The 20,355-nt window shown below is 43.8% G+C and overlaps 2 pseudogenes; both read left to right on the forward strand.

The window, feature by feature from the left end:
• Positions 1-249: 249 nt before the first annotated feature.
• Positions 250-366, forward strand: LOC136637280 (5S ribosomal RNA; annotated as a pseudogene).
• A 2,198-nt stretch (positions 367-2,564) lies between these two features.
• Positions 2,565-2,681, forward strand: LOC136637227 (5S ribosomal RNA; annotated as a pseudogene).
• The last annotated feature ends 17,674 nt before the right edge of the window (positions 2,682-20,355 follow it).

Here is a 20,355-nt window from a genome sequence, read left to right on the forward strand (position 1 = left end):
CTCCACTCAGAACACCTCCTCCCTGCCTCCCCCCCCACCCCCACTCACCTCTTCGCCTCATGGTGGTTCAGCCAAGTTGCCAGGTGGCAGAAAGCAGGCCAAGCACCTGAGCTGGTCCAGTGCAGGCTTATGCAGGGTTAGCTCAAGCACTGGGCCCACTGCAAGGCTCGCGGCACACTGGCGGTAAGCTGGCGTGCACAGCACTGGATTGGGCCCTAGATCAAAACAGTCTTTCCTCTCAGTTATGACACTAGCAACTGTTACCCTGCACATGCCCGATCTCGTCTGATCTTGGAAGCTAAGCAGGGTCAGGCCTGGTTAGTACTTGGATGGGAGACCGCCTGGGAATACTGGGTGCTGTAGGCTTATACCATAGTCTTTCGAGACTGAAGGTTGCCAACCATGGTTTGTCATTCATGATTGTCTTCATATATTATTATTATTATTATTAACAGTATTTATATACCGCTTTTCAACTAAAAGTTCACAAAGCGGTTTACAGAGAAAAATCAAATAACTAAATGGCTCCCTGTCCCAAAAGGGCTCACAATCTAAAAAGATGCCAAGGAATACCAGCAGACAGCCACTAGAACAGACAGTGCTGGGGTGAGGTGGGCCAGTTACTCTCCCCCTGCTAAAAAAGGAGCACCCACTTGAAAAAGTGCCTCTTACGCAATTAGCAGGGGTGCTAATATAGGGGTGTATTTTCAATATAGCAAGCTTACTTGAAAATACATTGCACTATGTTCAGTGGGACGTACTCCCCAGATAAGCATGTATAGGATTGCGGGTCTATAGTTCCCCCATAGTTGTGCTGGTCTGTAATTCTCCAACTAAAGAAAAGGGAGCAGAGCACTGAAACTAATCAGGCCAAAAAAAAGGAAAAAAATAAAGAATTCTTTAGCAAGCAACATACCTGGAGGCTATGTTCGCCTCAACCTTCTGATCTGAGTGGGAGGGCTGAAACATGAATCTGAGAAAATGTGTGGACTGTCTGAAAGAAAGAACATTCCCTACGTTTCTGATTAATATTTCAAATGATTAAAAATTTAAAAAAGATGAGAGTAACAACATGGATCTTTCCCCATTTAACCATCAAAGAACAGGAACAAGCTGCTCAAACCCGATAGGTGTTTTTCTCCATTAGCAAGGTCTTTCTTCTAGCTGACAGGTCTGTGTCATGTAGTCGGAGCTTATGCGAACAATAAAAACTGCAGTTTCCTTTGGGATATATACAAAAGATTCTAAGGGCTCCAATTAAAGAAAGGGGCAACTCTGCAGACTCCACAGGCAGTAGCTTGTTACCTTTACCCAAGGAAGGTGCTTACAAACTGCAGAAGGGTCTTCACTAGCAGTAAATATGCAGTGAAAAACAAAACCAGATCGCCGCTGCTTTTGATTTAGCTCTGTGGAGCTCCACATGTCAGGAGACGAATAGTGCATCATTGCAAAGTTTTAAAGCATTTTTGAGCAGCTCCTTAAATGGAACAGCTCCATTTAAAGATACTGGCCACAAACCCATCATGGTACATTAGTGTGCTCACACCATTGATTTCTTTTGGTTGGATTATGGTCATCTTCTTTACAGACCAGGGACAGACTGCACTTGCTCCCAGTGTGGAAGGGATTGTCACTCCCGAATCGGCCTTTTCAGCCACACTAGACGCTGTGCCAGAACCACCATCCAGAGCGCGATACCATAGTCTTCCGAGACTGAAGGTTGCCAACTAAAAATAACTCTTTACATTGCTGTGGTATCTTTTCTGGGAAGCGAGGAGCAGAATCCAAACAGCTGTATGTGGAATGCTACCTGCAGTTCCCCAGCATGCGATGAATCTGTGGAACTCCTTGCCACAGGATGTGGTGATGGCATCTGACCCAGATGCTTTTCAAAGGGGATTGGACAGATTTATGGATGAGAAGTCCATCACAGGTTACAAGCCATGAGAAATAGGTTATCTCTGAATGCCAGATGCAAGGGAGTTGCAACAGGATGCAAGTATCTTGTGGCCGTGTATGTACCCTGAGGCATCTGGTGTGCTACTGTGAGATACAAGAATCTGGACTAGATGGGCCTTTGGCCTGATCCAGCAGGTCTCTTCTTATGTTCTTGTATCAACCTTTTTCAGGATAAACCTTTTAGGGTGCAATCCTAAGCCCTTAAGTCAGTGCTTTCCAGCAGTGGCATAGCGATGCCAATGGGACGTGTGCTGCATCCTGCAGTTGGGTGTCACTCACGAAGCCCTCTTCAAAGTAAGGGAATGTTTGTTCCCTTACCTCAGAGCTGCATTGCCGTTATGTCAGTGCTGGAAAGCACTAACATAAGAGGTTAGGATTGCTCCCTTATACAGTTAGTTCCCTTGTGAAAAGAAAATGGGGGGGGGGGGAGAGAGAGAGAGAGAGAGAGAGAGAGAGAGAGAGAGAGAGACCTTTGGTGTTTTTGTGCTACTGTGTCATTTGGCCATTTCTGTTTATTTACAAATAACATAGAGGATATAAGCCATCAAGATACTGAGAAGGAGACAGAAATTAATGTCTTCCCTTTCTAGTGCAAGTTGGACAGTGGCAGCAACTGTTACCCTGCACATGCCCGATCTTGTCTGATCTCGGAAGCTAAGCAGGGTCAGGCCTGGTTAGTACTTGGATGGGAGACCGCCTGGGAATACTGGGTGCTGTAGGCTTATAACATAGTCTTTCGAGACTGAAGGTTGCCAACCATTTGCTTTTGGACACCCCCATCCAAGCCAGGCTTCTTGCCAGTCAGCTGCAAGCAAACACCATCCCATCACTGGCTTCATTCTGACTGTCAAGCTTTTTCTTTCCAAGCCACACCAGGGCAGGTATGTATCAGGGGGTGGAGGTGCCTGCCCAATACTGAATGATCATCAACTTTCAAAATGTATTAAAGCTGAATAAGAAAACTAAAGAAAAAAATCCATACCCTTAATTAACGGCATGTGGTGGTATTCTACCATCTCTCATGTATTAATTAGATATTTTGAATTTTCATTAAGACGTAATATGATAGATTGAATGGGAGTTACTTGTAATGGGATACAAGCTTATCTGATGATGTATTGTTGTGTTTTTGGTAATATTATTTATTTTTCACATTTTTATACAGTGCCGCCCTTCCTTCAAGAATCTCAGGGTGGTATACATAGTTCCTCCCCTCCTTTTGCCCTTACAACAACCCTGTAAGATAGTGAGGTTGAGACATCGTGGCTGGCCCAAAGTCACCAGGAACCTTCATGGCTGAGTGGGGATTTGAACCTAGATCAGGAAGATCCTGGTTCAGCTACTGAACCACTACACCAGGGGTGTCAAACATAAGGCCGATGCACCAAATGTGCCCCCCAGAAGCAATTTATCTGCCCCCCTGCTATAATTGGGCTCCCCCACTGTGCTAATTGGGCTCTCATATCTTAAAAACATGAACAAGATTTGCACATTTTCTATTCTGTCATTTTCAGCTAGTGAGTGTCTATGTGAGAACAAAATGCTTATTTCTGGCCCATCATCTACTTAATAATGTCACTTCCAGTCCTCACCAGGTCCTCACGGAGCCCACCAGAGGACAGGTGACTCTGGATTTAATACTGTGCGGTACGCAGGACCTGGTTAGAGATGTAAACGTTACTGAGCCATTGGGGAACAGTGATCAAGCTGTGATCCGTTTTGACGTGCACGTTGGGGGAAGACTACCAGGCAAATCTCTAACAAAAACCTTTGACTTCCGACGGGCAGACTTCCCCCAAATGAGGAGGCTGGTTAGAAGGAGGTTGAAAGGGAGGGTAAAAAGAGTCCAATCTCTCCAGAGTGCATGGAGGCTGCTTAAAACAACAGTAATAGAGGCCCAGCAGAGGTGTATGACACAAAGAAAGAAGGGTTCCACTAAATCCAGGAGGGTGCCCACATGGCTAACCAGCCAAGTTAGAGAGGCTGTGAAGGGCTAGGAAGCTTCCTTCCATAAATGGAAGTCTTGCCCTAATGAGGAGAGTAAAAAGGAACATAAACTGTGGCAAAAGAAATGTAAGAAGGTGATACGGGAGGCCAAGCGAGACTATGAGGAACGCATGGCCAGCAACATTAAGGGGAATAATAAAAGCTTCTTCAAATATGTTAGAAGCAGGAAACCCGCCAGAGAAGTGGTTGGCCCTCTGGATTGTGAGGGAGGGAAAGGGGAGATAAAAGGAGACTTAGAGATGGCAGAGAAATTAAATGAGTTCTTTGCATCTGTCTTCACAGCAGAAGACCTCGGGCAGATACCGCTGCCCGAACGGCCCCTCCTAACCGAGGAGTTAAGTCAGATAGAGGTTAAAAGAGAAGATGTTTCAGACCTCATTGATAAATTAAAGATCAATAAGTCACCGGGCCCTGATGGCATCCAGCCAAGAGTTATTAAGGAATTGAAGAATGAAGTTGCAGATCTCTTGACTAAGGTATGCAACTTGTCCCTCAAAACGGCCACAGTGTCAGAAGATTGGAGGATAGCAAATGTCACGCCTATTTTTAAAAAGGGAAAGAGGGGGGACCTGGGAAACTATAGGCCGGTCAGCCTAACATCCATACCGGATAAGATGGTGGAATGCCTCATCAAAGATAGGATCTCAAAACACATAGACAAACAGGCCTTGCTGAAGGAGAGTCAGCATGGCTTCTGTAAGGGTAAGTCTTGCCTCACGAACCTTATAGAATTCTTTGAAAAGGTCAACAGGCATGTGGATGCGGGAGAACACGTGGACATTATATATCTGGACTTTCAGAAGGCGTTTGACACTGTCCCTCACCAAAGGCTACTGAAAAAACTCCACAGTCAGGGAATTAGAGGACAGGTCCTCTCGTGGATTGAGAACTGGTTGGAGGCCAGGAAGCAGAGAGTGGGTGTCAATGGGCAATTTTCACAATGGAGAGAGGTGAAAAGCGGTGTGCCCCAAGGATCTGTCCTGGGACCAGTGCTTTTCAACCTCTTCATAAATGACCTGGAGACAGGGTTGAGCAGTGAAGTGGCTAAGTTTGCAGATGACACCAAACTTTTCTGAGTGGTGAAGACCAGAAGTGATTGTGAGGAGCTCCAGAAGGATCTCTCCAGACTGGCAGAATGGGCAGGAAAATGGCAGATGCACTTCAATGTCAGTAAGTGTAAAGTCATGCACATTGGGGCAAAAAATCAAAACTTTAGATATAGGCTGATGGGTTCTGAGCTGTCTGTGACAGATCAGGAGAGAGATCTTGGGGTGGTGGTGGACAGGTCGATGAAAGTCTCGACCCAATGTGCGGCGGCAGTGAAGAAGGCCAATTCTATGCTTGGGATCATTAGGAAGGGTATTGAGAACAAAATGGCTAGTATTATAATGCCGTTGTACAAATCTATGGTAAGGCCACACCTGGAGTATTGTGTCCAGTTTTGGTCGCCGCAACTCAAAAAGGACATAGTGGAAATGGAAAAGGTGCAAAAGAGAGCGACTAAGATGATTACTGGGCTGGGGCACCTTCCTTATGAGGAAATGCTACGGTGTTTGGGCCTCTTCAGCCTAGAAAAGAGACGCCTGAGGGGGGACATGATTGAGACATACAAAATTATGCAGGGGATGGACAGAGTGGATAGGGAGATGCTCTTTACACTCTCACATAATACCAGAACCAGGGGACATCCACTAAAATTGAGTGTTGGGCAGGTTAGAACAGACAAAAGAAAATATTTCTTTACTCAGCGTGTGGTCGGTCTGTGGAACTCCTTGCCACAGGATGTGGTGCTGGCGTCTAGCCTAGATGCCTTTAAAAGGGGATTGGACAAGTTTCTGGAGGAAAAATCCATTATGGGGTACAAGCCATGATGTGCATGCGCAACCTCCTGATTTTAGAAATGGGTTATGTCAGAATGCCAGATGCAAGGGAGGGCACCAGGATGAGGTCTCTTGTTATCTGGTGTGCTCCCTGGGGCATTTGGTGGGCCGCTGTGAGATACAGGAAGCTGGACTAGATGGGCCTATGACCTGATCCAGTGGGGCTGTTCTTATGTACCCTGATTGCTAACTTTGCCCCACTTTATGAAAGAATCTGACACCCCTGCACTACACCATCCTCTCATATATGTCATTTTAAAAGGGAATGCCTCTGAGCATATGAATTGACAAGAATGATAACTCAGTAAGGGCCAAATCTTATCCAATTTTCCAGCACCAGTGCAGCCGTACCAATGGGGCATGTGCTGCATCCTGTGGAGGTGGGGTAATCAAGGAGGCCTCCACCAGGTAAGAGAACATTTGTTCCCTTTCCTCAAGGCTGCAGTTTGGTTGCATCAGCACTGGAAAATTGAATATGATTGGGCCCTAACTGCCCTAGTCTTTACTAGGCTCTCGAATAATACCAAAAAGGGGCATCCTCAGTGGAGCTCCAGTGGCTCAATACCACCTGCCTCCCTTTCCCCTGGAAATGTCTCTTCTGGCCATTTTCCCTAGCAAAGTTCTGAAACCAAGACAAGCTCAGCTGAAACAATGACTGGGATGACACTACAGGGAAGTGTCAGCACCAGTGGAAGCAATTAACTACCTGCTAACCTGCAATTAACTACCTGCTAACCTTTCCCCATGTATGTCTTCCTGGCCTTCCTGTTATCCTGACAAATGTGGGTTTGGAGTATGTGTTTGCCATGATAACACCTACTTCTCTCCAAAGACATTACAGGTCCAGCCTTGTTATACACAGATTTTTTTTATACACAGATTCGACTCAACACAAATGGCTCCTGCAAATGAGAAGGAATGTGCTGATCCCTAGAGAAGGGGAAAAATGTACCCCTTTAAAATCACAGTTGTAGAGAGAGACAGTCATGCAAGCCATTACAGGTATAACCTAATCATCCATAGATTTTTCTCTCTCCCTGCAATGAGAAGTGCCCTTTAAATTAAAGGAAAACAGTCTTTAACAATGAGAGAGAGAGAGAGAGAGAGAGAGCGCAGCAGGCTGACAATCCATCAATCATTCAGGCTGCTTCAGCCCAGGACCCCTCCCTTCCCCCTGAGCATGTGAAAGAAAGATACTTTGCATTGGTGAAGGGAGGGGTAGGAGTGAAGCCTTTCTAAGCACCTGATTGTTGATTGTGTTCTTAATGACTGTATCTTAACATCACAAAGGTCAGCAAGGCTGTTTTTAAATCACCTGAGCAAAGAGACATTGTTTTTTAAATTGATTTGCTGTAGTGCAGCAGTGTAGTTTTGCCATCCACATGAGTTCTGGGAACCTTCTCCACTCAACCTGTACAGAGTCACTCAGCAACTCTGTGAAAGCAATCTTCCCACCAAAAACTCTAGAGAAGAACATTCTTTTTGGACCAAACTTGAGTATCTCCATAAGTTTCTGGAGCAGTTTTTCACAGAGAGAGAGAGAGAGAGAGAGAGAGAGAGAGAGAGAGGAGCATGCACATGAATATTTCATTTTATTCATAACACTTAATCAGTAGTTTTATTAATCAAGGTTCACATTTTGTTCAGTTTCCCTTGGGCTGACAGGTGTGTTCACGGGGATTCTAATGAGGGTCAGATTGCACATTCCTCATCAGATTGTTCATAAATAATTTTTTCTTGCTCAGCTAAAAATGCCTGCAAGTTGCGGAAAAAATTTAAACCTGGTTTTCTAGAGGGGGGGATCCAATTCCTTTAATAGGTTCTATCCATTTTCTGTTTTTCAAATTCATTTCCCTTGATTGGCTCCAAATGTGCTATTAGAACTTTTACTCAGTATTAACACCATGCAAAGTCCTCATCATGAAGTTACCTTTGATCATACGCTCTACTGTTGTTGACCGGAAGATCAATGGATAGATGAAAAGCCCATTTTATGTTTGCTAAACTTGCCCAAGTCATATTGTCCAGGTTGCCAAACCCATGCTGGACTTTTCACATCACTCAGTTCTGCATAGATTTTGCCATAGGGTCTGTAATAGGTGATGTTTATTGTGATGACCCAGTCACATACATCCCAATTTAACAGCTGTGATATATCTACTGGAATCTGATGTGAAACCTGATCTTGGAGTGTGCTATTGAACTTTGCATAAATTTGCATTGCGCCTGAAATGCTTATGCTACTGGGCACATTTTCTCTCACTTGGCTAGAGCCATTTCAGACCCCAATAACTAGATTAACATGCTTACCCCCAAAGTTGCACATAAGCAACACCTCCAAAATCACTTGGTGGTAACAAGACTGTTCAAATTTTGTATGCTAGTTTCAGATCTGCACAATCCGTATTTATCAGATGCAGCATTTTAAGGCCCCAATCCTAGCCAACTTTCCAGCACTGATGCAGCCATGCCAACGAGGTGTGTGCTGTATCCTTGTAGTGAGGAGGCAATCATAGAGGCCTCCTCAAGGTAGGGGAAAATTTGTTCCCTTGTCTCAGGGCTGTATTGTGGCTGCATTGGCACTGGAAAGTTGGATAAGATTGGGCCCTAACAGACCAATCCTAACAGACCAATCCTGAGCTCTTGTGGCACACGGCTGCAGCAGCACCGAAAACGGCTGCCGCTACATCATATGCACCAACAACAGCTATGGGCAGTACCTTGGGAGAAGGGGACTTTTGTCCCCTTCCCCCGGGTAAGGGAAGTAACCCAGTATTGGGGCTACTTGATTCACCGCCAACCAAAAAGCCAAGTAAGAGCATTCATGTTGGATGCCAAACTCCACACGAATGCTCTGGATCCAGTGGAACTCTGCTCCACCAGACCTGCCCCTCCTTCCCCACTCCCTCCCCTTGGCACGCCTCCTGCCCACCCTCTCCCCACCTCCCACCTCCTCAGAACACCTCCTCCCTGCCCCCCACCCCTGCTTTCCTCTCCACGGTTCGGCGGTCCATGAGACCGCTGAGCGGCAGAAGCCAGGCGCCTGCCCAGCAGTAGCCCTTACGGCACATTTGCAACAGAGTGTGCCAGTGGTAAGCCAGCGTGTTGAGCCCAGGATTGCGCTCTAAGTCAGCAACGGCTGCTGGCACATGTTCAGCAGTAGATTATTTTTAACCCTTTACACTTGATGTCATTGATGACTGAAATTGATTGAAAGTATTTTCAAATGGGAATGTAAATTCCCAAACAGTGCCTTGACTCCTGAGTAATAATTGGCCCAGGAATGTCTAAGTTTGAAAAAGTCAGGTACGCCCCAAAGGCATGCAGCATACGAATGTGACCTTTAAAGTAATTCATGAGTCTACCACTGGGGGTAAAACAAAACCCTTGGCTCATGAACAACAACCAAATCCATTTTAAAGTTTGAAAAATCAGCACTGGTATCATCCTGGCCATCAAAGTGTGCAGGTGCATGAAAACTAGAACCAATCTTGTCGGAATGGCAGAAAATTAGCAAGCAACCATTAAATCCGTATTTCAATCTCACATGGTTAGTTCAATTGGGATGGACAGTGGTGTTGCTGGCATAGTTTCCCTCGGGGGGAGGGTAGTATCCACACTCACGGTGCCAAGCAGTGGATGCTCCTGGTGGCAGCAGGCAGGCACAAAGCATGGCACCCAGAAATAGTTTAGCAGTGACATGATGTCACTGTGATTTGCAGGCAATCAGATGGAAGGGCAGGTGGGCCCTTCCACTGCTAGATTCAGTGCAGAACTCTGCTCAATGGAGACCCACCTGCGTGTAGCATAGTACCCAGGGTGGATTGCCCCAGTCTTCCCCCAGTGATGCCACTGGGGATGGATTCTCCTCTCCTGCCATTTCCTTCCTCTGTGGGTTGCACCTTCCCATGTATTCTGCCTCATGACCATAGTGTCAAATGGTAATGCATATTAAATTGAACAATTAAGAGTTTGTAGACAGAACTTTCCTATTTTCAAGCACAGTGCTTCTCAGTGGAGGCATCCACACAGTCAATTTAAAGTAATCAAGTGTTGAGTAATCAAAGTAATGAGAAAGCAACAGAAGTAATGCACAAGTATGTGTGAACTGAGCCAAAGGCAGATCGAACAGAATGGCCTGTGGGCCGTTTGCCTACCTATCACTAAGGATAAGCAAATGATTTTGGATGGTCATTTCTCTCACCTACTATGAACTTTTTCTCATTGTGGTTGCTAATTTATCCAGCAAAAGTTTACTTGCTAATGGGTGTCAGGGATATTCATATTTAAATTCCATGACATGTTTCTGCTATTAAATGAGAAAATTATTTTTAATGCCTCATTTAATGGAAATGAATCAGTCAGTCAGATATACCCAGGATAATAGGAAAGCTGCAATTACAAGGGCTGTATCAGTATTTTCCGTTTTTTTAAAACAACTTAATCGGAGCAGTGTAGATTTTCAATGACCCTGCATTGATGTGGTGTATCATGCATATACATTTTATTGAGAAGGGTTTGGTTCTCCCCCACCCCTCCGGCTGATGAAATGCAGCAGATTGCAGAAATATCAAATCTGACATGCAAAAGGTAATTTTTCAGAGTTGATCCTCCTATTTTGAATCTGCATGAAATTTTAATTTTATACTACTTATATATGTCACACAGCCCAGTCAAGGGAACTTGGATTAAAATAAGTTTAAAAGGGATCATGTTTATTTGGTTGGTTGGTTGGCAACCTTCAGTCTCGAAAGACTATGGTATAAGCCTACAGCACCCAGTATTCCCAGGCAGTCTCCCATCTAAGTACTAACCAGGCCTGGCCCTGCTTAGCTTCTGAGATCAGATGAGATCAGGCATGTGCAGGGTAACAGTTCATGTTTATTATGGGGGTGTTTAACCTAGTCCTGGAGTTCTCAGTGATAATAAGCTGCCATCAGAACATTTTCAGGTCCCTCAGCCGTTCACCCATCACAGTCCAGAGAGCTAACCTGATTACATTCAGACACCCACTTGGTGTATAACTCTCTCTGTCATTTCAAATGCTTTCACGTTGTTTTAATTTTGTTACTGCTGTTTAACTCTCTTATTTACTTTTACAAGTTATACAGTCCAATCCAATGGGCTTGCTGCATCAGCAAATCTTGCAATCCAGGAAAACTGGAAAAGCCTTTCTAAGGCCTTCCAGGGGCATTAGAAGGCCTCTCTGGCCCTCAGAACACATCTGGAGGTGACGCAGTGGGCAGCCCTCAGAGTGGTGTGGAATTGGGCAGCATAGCTTGGGAAGGGTGACACCCCCCCCAGCCATGCTGCCCAGGAGCACTTGCACCTGCCAACCCCCCTAGATATGGCAGTGGCTCGGCAGGTCTTCCTTGCCCTGCTGCTGTACATGGGGCTGCTCTAGTCTCTCCAGCAAGAGAGCAAGTGTTCTGTAAGTGCATGTTTTCACGAGCTACCAGAGTGCTGCTTGTGACAGCGATAGCACTGCATAGGATTGCAGCCTAAGATTGCCTTCTTGGCTGAACCCCCAAAGATACAAAATTAAGATCTTCAGGATTACTAGCGATGACAGCACAGTTCAAGTGAAGCATTATTTCCTTCCTAAGGCTTCAATTGCTATATCTGTCTGATGAGGGGAAATCTGAGTTTGGTCTCTGTTGCTGAAGATCAAGAATGCATTCTTAATTAAGGATTTACAAGATAATTGCATTTGATTAAAATGCAGTGAGCTCCGTTTCATTTGATTGGTAATTAAAGATTTTGTTTTCTCACTGTTCCACTTCCCATTAGTATCTAGTGGTTAATCACTTTCTAACATGCAGGAGTGGGGTGGTTTAAATAGAAAACTGAGAGTATGCCATCTAGATACCACACAAAATACAGATATCACATATTTTCTAACCTGCGGATTTACTGCCTATAGAACATAGATAAGATAAAGATGAAGGATTTGATAAAAGATTAGAAAGGGTGGGATAAGGATAAGTGGGTTTAATGGAAGCAAACCACAAAGACAGTGGTCGGGACATGACAGGTGGGAGAAATGGCATTTGAGGGAGAGGACTATTTTTTAAAAAAAGGACAGAAATAGTCTGGACAGGGAGGGGAGGCTGTTCTAAGTATGTGGAGCAGCACAGAAAACGTGGAAGTGTTTAATAGAATGTATAATCTTGCAGTTGGATTGGATTGTCCTTTGATATAAAACAGCAGCAACACAGTAGCATTCCCAGAGGGAGGCACAGCGCTAAGTTTTACAGGCATCTCAACGTGCTGTGTAACCAGTCCCTCTCCTCTGACTCCAGTGCCATTCCAGGTGGTGAAAGTGATGTGGTGGAGATGCCATCACGTTGCTGTCACTGCCCGGAATGGCTCCGACGATGATGGGGAGGGGCCGCTTGCACAGCACATTGAGGTGCCTGTAAAACTTTGCACTGTGCCTCTCCTCTGGGAATGCTCAATAATCAGATTCACTGGATGGCAGAATTCCTTCCTTTAAACAGAATTAGTGATATAATTCAATTGTAACCACATTATGGCTGCAATCCTAGACACACTTTCCTGGAAGTAAGCGCAATGGAACCCAATGGGGCTTACTTCTGAGTAGACATGCATAGAATTGTGCTGTTAATGAGTAAAGTCAACTGGAAAAAATGAATGAATTTTTTCATTCTGTTGTGGACACCGCCATTGATGCAAAGTCTCCAATGAAACTCTGGATGAGTTTGCATTTGCTCTCCATTCAAGATGTAGCAGCTTCCTACCTTCTGCATCCCAGCTCTGAAGCACATGCAGCAGTGTGTTTTTAAGCTTGCTCCCATGAAAGAAAAGAGACAAAATATACCCAGAGGTATACCCAGAGGTACACATAAGATACAGACTTTATTGCAAAAGGTCTTAAATCAGCCATTTTCAACCACTGTGCTGTGGCACACTGGTGTGGCGCGAATGGTCCCAGGTGTGCCACGGGAATTTGGGACACAGTCATTTATCAATAGGACCATTGGGGGATGTGAGCCCTCATTGACAGCACAGTGTGCCTTGTCAATTGTCAAAAAGCTGATGGTGTGCCTTGACCATTTCAGTGCCTTGCCAGTGTGCCACGAGATGAAAAAGGTTCCAAATCACTGCCTTAAATACACATCCCCAGGGTTTCAAAAGTCTCAGGGAATAGGGCCAAAAACAACCTCCAATCAGGACCTTGGAGAGTGGCTGTCTATCATAGAGAATGAACCAAATGATCTTAGATCAAGGCAGCTCCTTATATCCTGTTAAGAAATGCACCATGCTTGTGTCACTCTGGCAGTTTCTACAGATAGGTAATAGGTATCCGGAATACAAGAGTAATAAAACCAGTGATATTTACCCTGTAATGCTGTTCCTCTTTCCAGGGCGCACACTTACTTTGAAGATTGATTATGCTATTTATTGTGCAGGGTTGTAAAATGCAAAGTGATTAGATATACAGCGACTGCTTAGTCCCATCTCTGTCACTCTCTTAGTCAACAATGGCACAGTCCTGGCGGCTTTGTGTGTACTTGTACAGAAAGGTCACATTTCGCCATCAGCACTGAAAAACAATCTTGAAGGGCAATGTAACTGCATTATAATGAGATCTGGGAGCAGCTTTAAAACAGCCCAGCAGCAACAGGTTGCATATACTTTTTCTTTAAAAAAAATCAGTGTAGGAGTGACTTCTTTTAACAACATTTGGGTAGTAGGCCAGGTGCTCCAACTTTTCATAATAATGCCCCATTACCTTCAGAGCCATAATCTATAATCAGATCACATACCGATCCTTTGTGTCTGTTATGATGTTCTGAACCTATTACAGAGAGCTAGTGTACTTTAATAGTTAGAGTCTACCTAACTAGGGTGCAAAAGGTTTAGTTCATTGGGTGACTAGTCAACATTTCTCAGTCTAATCTTCCTGATAGGGTTGTGAGGATGAAAAAAATCAGATGAGAAATCATATTTGCTCTGTTCCTTACAACTTGCTCAAAGTCCAAGTGGGACTCATACATTCTCTCCGTCCATCACTCTGTATACTGCTATAACTATGGGCCCCATCCTAAAAAGAAGATGGGCTGGTGCAAGTCCCTTGCACCTGCCCAACAGTGTCATAAAGTGCCATAAAGCACTTTTGCACCACCGAGAGAGCAGGGAGGTGGCACATATCCATGTGCTGACCTCTGGATGCTGGCCTAAGCCCCGTGGGGCTGACACAAAGGTAAGCCTGCACTGGGTGAGCCATGCTGGCATGGGAGTCTGGGGGGCAGGGGGATGGTGGGAGGTAGGTGGGCCTGTGGGTGGGCAGATGTTGAGTGGGGGTTGGGGCTAGGATCCAGCACTTGTGCTCGATCCTCACTCCAGTCCCAGGCAGCCGGGAACAGCTCCAGGCTGCTCAGATATGTGCCACCTCTTGAGGTAGTGCAGATTCAAGTAACCCTATTCTGAGATTCTAGCCAGGATGGATGGGTATTCTCCTTCCCCTGTTTGAGCCACATCTGGCACCAATCCCACTCTGGATACACGCAGGCCAGCCCTCCCTGTTCCAGCAAAAATTAGGATTGGGTTGACCGTCATTTTTATATTAGATAAATTGCCATGTCTCTTTCCCCAAAGAAGGTTAGGAATTCATGTTGCTCACCCTCATATGTCTCCTGCCTCCACCTCCCAACGAAAGCTGCTACTGTTCCTAATTTAGAGATGAGGCAGTGAAGATAAGAGTGAGTGACTTGCTCCGAAATAATTCACATTCCATTTACTTGGTCGTTTTCATTGTCAGCTATACAAAACATCCAGATCACCACATAAAAACACAAGACACGTCACTGTAATGAAAATAGGAACAAAAGTGCATTCGAGCATGCCGAATGAAAATAAGGTTAATATATGGCAACAATCTCCCATTTTGTATGCAAGGCATTGCTTATACCGTTATGAAAAAAATCATAAAATATAACAAGGCAGATTGCTGCCTTATTATCCAGCTCCCAGTTCAATCAGGCACACTGGCTCTGTTCCATAGACCTCACAAACATGTGCAAACTTTTTTCCCCACTTCATTCGCGCGTGGGAGTTATGTGAAAGCTCACATGCTTGATTGCTCCTTCATAAAAAACAAAAACAAAAAAAAACCTAACCAGCCAAAACCCTGCAAACAGAAAACAAGCATATCAAGGGGGAAGTTAGGTTGGAAACTTTTCCCCTCGCATCAGATTTTCCACACACTCCATCTGTCTTCGGACTCATATGCAGTCAAATTGACATGCTTACTGTTTTTATATTGCATTGTGTTTTTGATTCCCCTTCCCTGTTATTGCCATGGTTCTCAAACTGGGTGCCTTTCTTCAAATGATTCTCAAACAATTCAATACTTCTCAGATCATCACCCCTCCTACGGGGTTTCCCAGGTGCCGCCATCTTGGAACTTTCAAAATCTCATCCAAAATGGTAGTACCCAAATCATGCAGATTTCTTTGCCACCATCTTGGCTCTCATGAGATCGTAGGTGAGGTTTAGGTGTCGCCAACTTAGCTCATGTGAGATTTCACAAGAGCCAAGATGGTAATGCCAGGCTGAGCTGGGAAGAAGAGGCTACAGGTGTGCCGTGACCCAGGTAAGTTTGGAAACCACTGCTATTCTTGTATTATTATTCTCACAATAAAACGTCTGTTTTTGCCTCTTTAACCTTGCCTTCCTTCTCATTTCATGCCATTCAACTGAGCCACACTGCTGTACAGGGACCAAGTACTTGGTCCATGCACATGCCGTTGACTTCCCCACCGCAACATGCCGAACGTGTCTTAAAAGCATATCCGCATAACATTTAAAATGATGTGTATAGTAGCACAAGGACATCAGTCCCTGTTTTCTGAGCTCACCCGGCTCACTTTGTGGCCTTGAGCATCCCACTTAACTTCTGTATGCTTTTAAAACATTTTTTAAGGTGCTTTGAGGCTTTCACTTGAAAAAGATGTAACACGAGCACCACAGATTCTCTTTTAGACACATGAGCACAGGGAAATCATAAACCTTTTTGATCTGAATAATGAGGACGGCTTCTGACAGTCAGTAAAACAAGCAATATCCCTTGAAAGTATAGTTTGGGAGGAATTTACATTTTACTTGACAGACCATTAAAAGATGAAAGCTTATTTTTTCCTTTTCTTTTAAAAAGACATTCTCAGACAAACTTGGAAAACATAAAAATTGGTCCGCAGTACCCTCCTCAAGAAAAACAGTAAATTCATGGTCTCTAAACATTCTGTCGATTTGAGTGGGGAGGGGGTTTCCTTCCAATGGAACAATCTAAGGGAAAACAAAGAGCAGTTGTACAATTGTGAGGAGAAATTAGCATTTTCCTGAAATGGAATGGCAATTAGCAATGATGACAATGTGATTTATACTAATTGAGATTAAGTCAGACAAAACGGCAACATTAGTAATCATTTGAAGTACTGTATTACTCATTATACTGTGCTTTGTAAACATCTCTCTTGAAATTAGAAAGTAATTAGTTGCATTTTAGTCATTTAACTCACTATAATTAGGATTTTAGAGAAACTCCATCCTGGCTGTTGGAAGCTTTTTTTGTGTTTGATTTGAAGAAGTGGTTTTCTTTGCTGCTGGTGCTTGAAACTTCAAGCGATGGTTCTTTGTATACCAAGGCATCATTCACAAAGCCAAAAACCTCTCTTTATAATTAGAAGCACCATGCAGGCGTGTATTGGAGATGGCCAAGGATTAACATCCCAATCCATCTTAATACGATAACGAGTTCTGCCTGGTGCAGGGAAATGAGCCCTTTTCTGCACGGCCATTTAGGAGCGATTCACATAGGACAGTGGTACTCAAACTTTTCCAGCCAGTGGCTACCTTGACCCCCGTGGCTGTTGGCCATGATTCCCTATCATGTTCCTGAAGGCTGGAAGTGACATCATTAAACAGGAAGTGGCCAGAAATATTAACTATATTAAATATAATATTATAATATTATATTTATTATAATATAATATTAAATATTAAATATATATTAACTATATTAATATCAATTATATCAATCATATCATTAATTAAATGCTGATCTTAAAAATATATTATTAACACACAGCAATATACATGCTTTATAAATGATCAGCTGTTGATCACTGTTGGAGACAGGATGCTGGAGTAGGTAGATTTTGTCTGATCCAGGAAGACTCTTTTTTTTTTTTTAACTTTGTAAGCATGCCAATAGAATTGTTTTATCAAATGAACTTTGTGAACAACCAGTCTGACCAACATTACACACACACACCCCCCTGTGGACCCCAATCCAACTAGTCATTTCTCCCATTCTCTTTGGATAGGATTGAACCCTTTATTAATTTAATGAAATTAAATTTTTCCAGCAGCTGGTGGGGAAAACAAAAATAGACCATCAAAATATATCAGAGCTGATAAGGGTTTGGTTAGGAAGCTGATTTGTCTCCTATACGAGGAGATGCACAGCTCAAGCCTATGCATGTCTACTCAGAAGTAAGTTCCATTAGAGTCAATGGGGCTTACTCCCAGGAAAGTGTGGACAGGATTGGGCTGGCAATCACTTCAATGGCTGATAAGTATTCCCTTCAAATAGCAAGATTCATCACTTTAAAAATACAGCCTCACCTCTTCAGTCAAACATCAAGAGTAATAAATCACTTTAAAAACAGTACCCTTTTTCTGCTCCTGGCCAATTAAAGTGTGTGCTTGTCTCTCCCCTCCCCCTTTGCCAACTGCATGGAAACAACTTTAAGGGGAGGGGGAGGAAAGCGGGAAGGTTTGGAGATTGAAAGGGGGGAGTGGAAGAGGGAGGAGGTTGAGAAGAGAGATTTCACTTTGATGAGAAGCGATCCCAGGCTGGGAACTAGGAACCAACCAGACAAGGATCAGCAAGGGTTAAGGACTGCAATTTGAGCATGCTCGGAAGAGGGTAGGGTAGCAGCAGCCACTCTCGCAGCTGAGCAACTCCCGTTTCTTCTGCTTTAAAAAAAAAAAGCGCAGACTGGCTCATATTCTGCCCAGGGTGTGACTGTATCTCTGCGAGAGGACATCCCTCGCGCCCCCCCACATGCAGCTATGTAGCCACAGAAGTCTCAGTAGGCAGAGACAGCAATACAATGGAAGCCACATACCTTTTGAGCGTGGCCAGGCTACTCCACTAATAAGGGTGGCTTCTTGGCAGCAAAGTTTCAGCTTGACAGGCAGTTGAGGGATTGGGATGCCACAAGCCAGCCAAGATAGTAAACAAGTCCTTTGGACATCTACTTTGCTTGAAATATGATAGAACTTTGCTTATGCGCAGATGCTAAAGCCAGGGCAAGCTTTTATGGCCTCAGGAGCCTACACTAAGGCATCCTGGAGTAGGCTTAGGTTAAATGAACACCATGCCCCAAGGGAAAAGTCTGGGGTTAGGCAAAAAAAGCTTTCCACCAAATACCAATCAGATGCAAAGTCAAAAATTATTATTTGGTGCCCTAAAGGGAAGCCAGCTGACCAAAGACTGTTCAAAATGTGAGTGAGATGGGGCGTGATGCCTCAAAGCTATGAATGATAAACTGGATGAAAGCAGAGAAAAAATGGTGCTCATGCTCCAGCCCAAATGGCCAGTGTACCAATCAGGTGTCACTCATCCCTGTCTTGTCCTGCACAAAGGAAGACCCAAGAAGAAGATTCACTTCCTGGCAGCGTATTACTGTCCTTCATGCTCAGCTGCATTGGTTACAGTTTTTTATTCCAGGCCCAATTTAAGATGCTTTTTGAGATCTATAAAGCTCTAACCAGTCGAAGGCCAGCATACCTTGCAGACTCCTTCCCTTCTTGTTTGGCGAGATCTGGGAAGGACAATCCAGTCTTGTTCCCCTTCCTGGGGGTAGGGATGAGGATGGGGGAAGCTTCAAGACTGCAAAGTTTTCACTGTTGGGGTGGCATGATAGTGAAAATCCCCCCCCCTCAAGAATGTCTGTCCATCCGCAACTGCTTTAGAAGGTAGTTTAAGACCTTCTTATTCCAGTCAAGTATTTTAGGCTTTCAGGGCTGTTAGGTAGTTGGGAAAGTGACTTTCTAGACGTTACTGTTTTATGTTGTGTTTTTAGTTGGCTTGTTGTTTTCAGCCGGGTTTTATTTTGTTCGATTGCATTGATTTTTGTAAACAGACTTTATCACTTTGCTGGTTTAAAAAGCCAGTCAGACATTTATTTTCTTTAAAGGGGGAGGGAGCATGGTGCAGTCAAACTTAAGCAATGTGTTTCCAATTATTTCCATGGGAAAGTTAGCACGAGCTTAAACCTTAACCACTGAAACGAAGGGAGCTTCACAGCCCAAGCCTACCTAAATCTCACCCCCCTGCACTGATGTAGCTGCGCCACCAGAGCATGCACTGCATCCTATGGGGGGACTGTTCCAGAGGTCGCCTCCAGGTAAGGGAACAGCCCTTGCTGCCCCACCGATTCTACTTGAACCTGCAACAGAGATTTAGCTGGTGTAAATCCAAGTGGACTCAGGAAGGTGGATCAAGGCTGGGAAGGGGGATAGGATATTGGCATTGCAGCTGACACTGACACTGTCCACATCCTGGCCTCAGTTCACCCTCCTCCCTGCCCCAGTCACCACCCTCCCCTCCCCATTCTACCAGCTGACCACCCCCTACACTGACATACTGGCACTAGGGGTCATTACGAGGTCTCTGATGCATGGTCATGGCTGCTCTGATGATAGCAGTCCAGCTTTGCAAAATAACATGCCACCTTTTGCGTGCAAAGTTTATTTATTTATTACAGATATAGGTAAGGAAAATGGGTTAAACTTAGGGCTGGGACTGCATAGGTTACACATGAGGATATTGGCCATAGATTACAACATGTCTTAATCCAAAAAAGAAATCAGCAACGACTGAAAAGAAAAATAGTCATTGATACAAAAATTTCATATTTGTCATTACTAATTAATGATTTAACTAAACAATCAATATTGTTTAACTAAAATTATTTATCCAGTCATAAAAAGGTTTCAAATTTTGCACATACAATATTCTTGCTGCAATACTGATATGTACAATAAAATGTTTCTTATATTGGTCTTCAATTTCTGATATCACATTTAAGAGGAATATTTCTGGTTTGAATGGTACTACACAATTCAATATCTCTTGTAACAATATATAACATTTTTCAATATTTCTCTACTTTCCACATATCCACCACATATACTCATAATAAAGAATTTCCTCAATCTCTTTGCATATCTAACAGTTATTTGATGATCCAGGGTACATTTTTGCCACTTCCTCTGGAATTAAATATCATCTATAAAACAATTTATATAAATTCTCTTTAGAAGATAGTGTTTAATTATTTTAATACCACTTTAATTATCTTAATATTTGTATTACAACTTTGTTTTCATTTGCATCTGCTTTGATTTGACATAATTAATGGAATACTCCTCACTTCTGAGGAGAATTCAATCCATTAATACCTACAAAAAA

This window comes from Tiliqua scincoides, chromosome 1 (assembly GCF_035046505.1).
Source record: "Tiliqua scincoides isolate rTilSci1 chromosome 1, rTilSci1.hap2, whole genome shotgun sequence".
Classification (NCBI taxonomy): domain Eukaryota; kingdom Metazoa; phylum Chordata; class Lepidosauria; order Squamata; family Scincidae; genus Tiliqua; species Tiliqua scincoides.